Source organism: Corapipo altera, unplaced genomic scaffold (assembly GCF_003945725.1).
Source record: "Corapipo altera isolate COAL_440 unplaced genomic scaffold, ASM394572v1 123, whole genome shotgun sequence".
NCBI lineage: Eukaryota > Metazoa > Chordata > Aves > Passeriformes > Pipridae > Corapipo > Corapipo altera.
The window spans coordinates 2,051-5,705 of record NW_020885227.1 but is presented as its reverse complement, the minus strand read 5'-3'; the positions used below and the strand labels follow the sequence as shown (position 1 = coordinate 5,705).

The following is a 3,655-nucleotide window of genomic DNA, read 5'->3' as shown; positions in this document are numbered from 1 at the left end:
AAGCATTGGAACAGAATGTCCAGGGAAGTGGTTGAGTCACCTCAGAATCATAGAATTGTTAAGGTTGGAAAAGACCTCTGAGATCATGGAGTGCAACCATTAGCCCAACACTGGCATCTTCACCACTGAACCGTGTCCCGAAGTGCCACAACTCCATGTTTTTTAAACACTTCCAGGGATGGTGACTGTAAGACCCAAGGTTTGAGCTGTGAGCTCAGCCAAGGGGTTTTATTTTGAAAAATATAAAAATCTTTGAAAAGGGTCTTCAGTTCTTCTAATACCTTGAGAGAGACCACAAGGGAGAAGACACTGCACATGTTTTCTCAAGTGGTCAAAAAACACACTTTTACTGGCAAACTTAAGAAAAGAAGGGAGCTTGGCAAAAGGTTACAGGGCAAAATTCAACCAGAATAGAGCATTCCCCAAAGTATTGACTAATCACAAGCCAACCCATCCCAGTTAGCTGGATGGTTTATTGACAGTGTGTCCCGAGGGGTGGCACCTCAAATGCCATAGAAACCCCTCCCCCTGCATTAGGAAACCTTTGGAATTCAGGAGGTGTTCCAGTGGAGCATGAAAATGAACAGCAATTTTCCTAAAGCCCAGCCCCAATCAGAACCAAGCCAGGCCCCATCAGTGGCAGAGCAAAGGTCCCCCCGTCGCTGTGTCCCTGTGGCCGCTGAGGCAGCAGCGCAGGCCCAAGGCGGTGCCGGGTCCCGGTGCAGCCGGGGAAGAGCGGCGGCTGCGCGAGTGGCAACCCCGGCGGTGAGTGCGGCAGCGCCGTGGGAGCGGCGGCTCCGGGCACAGAGGCCGGCGGCAGCCGCTGTGGCTCATGGAACCAAGTGACCATTTGGCCTCCTGGAATCAACAAGGCCGGTGGGACCCTGGGGAGCCTCTTGGAGCCAAGGGAACCCTGGTATGTTTTGGAACATCCTGGAATCAAGGGGCCATTGTGACACTGTAGGGCCTCATGGAACCAATGGAATCTTGGGACATAGTTGAAACTCAAATCATCAGGGCCATTGTGACACTCCAGAACCTCATGGAACCAAGGATCTGTTGTGACACTGAGAGGCCTCATGGAACCAAAGGAACCCTGAGAGTTTTTGGAACCTCATAGAATCAAGGGGCCATTTCTGGCAGGATGCTCTGCTCTGATAATACCTAAACGATGGTCAGAGAATGCAAACAATGCAAGCTCTCTGTGGTGAGTTACTGCTGGTGTCATAATGCTGGTTTTAATGTTGAATTATGCCAAACCCAAAATGCTTCATGAAACTTCAAACACACATCCAGTTTTTCGAAGCAGGATTTGACAGATAAGCTGCTCCCTGGCCTGCAAATATGTCTGGCAGTCAAACCCTTGATAACTATAAAAGCCCCGTCCAATTTTCCTGTGGCAGATTCTTCCACAGATTTCCTTGAAGTGTGTGGAGCTTCTGCCATGAAGCAGGGACAGCTTTTCATGGTCACTGCACAAGGGTTAAGTGAAAGAGAGAGAACAACCCCCTGTGGTTGTGGGGTGAGTTTCCCCAATCTCTGCTTCAGGATTGTTTCTTTTTGCTGGCTTTGATCCAATTGCTTTAATAGAATGACTTTGATAGACTGCACTGTCCTATCTTACATTATACTGCTAGGAGTTTTTTAGCTTTTATAATTTGAAGTAAATAACTCTCTTTAAGGTCTTTAGTCTGTTCAATTGTGTGATAAATTTTCTGTTCATTTGTCATAATAAACAATTCATTTTATAGAAATATTTCTGATTTGCCATCACTAAAACCTGCAGGACAAAGTGATTGAATCACACCTCTATAATTCCTTCAATCGAAACCAAAATCTGAGCCTGAGATTGGATCCAGCCACCCCCAGGCTCCTCTCTGAGAAGGACTTTAGAAAGCAAGGGGGTCCTTTCTGCCCCTCGTAGCTCAACGAGACGGCTTCTGCCATCAACTTTGTCTGAGCCTTCCACCCCCCAGCCCCAAGCCATGACACATGGGCATGTCTTGTCCATGCAGTGCAAACATGGACTCCTGAGCTGGTCATTTGCTGTCCCTCCTTGGAGGGAAGAACGAGCCCAATGGCCTGGGGTGAGAGGCCAGTGCTGGGAGCGGTGCTGGCTGTGCCAGGGCACTGCTGGGTGCCCCACCCTGAGCACTCCCAGCCTTGTGCTGGTCACTGCTGTTTTCCTCTGCAGGGCGTTGTGTTGGGCACATCCTGGAGAGCCAAGTGGAAAGCAGATGGAAGCTTTGAGGCCCTGGCCTGAGGAGATGCCCCTGCAGGATGGAAGTGCTGCTGCAGAGGTCAGCTCTGTGCCAGCAGTGCCCGTGGCTGTCCCTGCCTGCAGTCCCTGGACAGTCCTGCAGCAGGACTGGCACCGACTGCCAGAGCACTGAGGCTCCAACAACACAGGGCTCTGCAGGACAGTGTGGAAGGGAAGGGAGAGGAGGCCACGCAGGAGAAGGGCTGCTGCTCCCTGGCAGTGCTGCTCTGCTGGGACTCTTTTGTGGCCCAGCTCTGCACAGAGGCACCGACCCTGCAGCTGCAGACAAGTCAGAGAGGAAAGATGTGAGGCAAACAAGCCAATGCAGAGTTCTTTATTTGGCTTAAGCATACAGTGAGTACAATTGCCAGTTTGTACAGCCTCTGGACCGGGTTAGAAAGGCAAACACTGAATTGAAAATGGTGTTTATATATATATATATATATATACATATACATTTTATATATATCTTTATATATATAAAGATTTTTTGGTGTGAAGAAATTCTCACAAAAATAACAGCCCTACCAGGAGTAAAAAATAGAGAAGATATGATGGGCCTTTAATGAAGTCCATAACAGGATTGGCCTTTAATGAGGTACATAACATGGAGAAGAAGGAGAGTTTCTTGCTTCTGAAAAACACCCAGTTATCAGTTTCCTCAGGGCATCCTTGAGCTCCTGGTTCCTGAGGCTGCAGATGAGGGGGTTCAGTGTTGGAGGAACCACTGAGTACATGAGTGACACAATAAGATCCAGGGATGGGGAGGAGATGGAGGGGGGCTTCAGGTAGGAAAAGAATAACGTGCTGATAAACAGGGAGACCATGGCCAGGTGAGGGAGACAGGTGGAAAAGGCTTTGTGCCGTCCCTGCTGAGAGGGAATCCTCAGCCTAGCCCTGAAGATGTGCACATAGGAGAATACAATGAAAACAAAACAACCAAATGCTAAACAGACACTAACCACAATAAACCCAAGTTCCCTGAGGTAACCTGAGTGTGAGCAGGAGAGTTTGAGGATGTGTGGGATTTCACAGAAGAACTGGCCCAGGGCATTGCCCTGGCACAGGGGCAGGAAAATGTATTGACTGTGTGCAGCAGAGCAGTGAGAAACCCAGTGGCCCAGACAGCTGCTGCCATGTGGGCACAAGCTCTGCTGCCCAGGAGGGTCCCGTAGTGCAGGGGTTTGCAGATGGCAACGTAGCGGTCGTATCACATGATGGTGAGGAGGGAAAACTATGCTCTAAGAAAGATTATGTAGACAAAAACCTGTGCAGCACATCCTGTGTAGGTGATGGTTCCGGTGTCTGTCCTAGTTAGAACAACTGGGACCGATTCATCACTGGATGGGTGTAGCCCAAACCTGTGTATTCTATAGCCTTCCATGGCATTTCCCA

General features: G+C 49.3%; 1 pseudogene; it reads right to left on the bottom strand.

Moving 5' to 3' along the window:
* Window positions 1–2,739: 2,739 nt before the first annotated feature.
* Window positions 2,740–3,446, bottom strand: LOC113940241 (annotated as a pseudogene).
* Window positions 3,447–3,655: the final 209 nt, after the last annotated feature.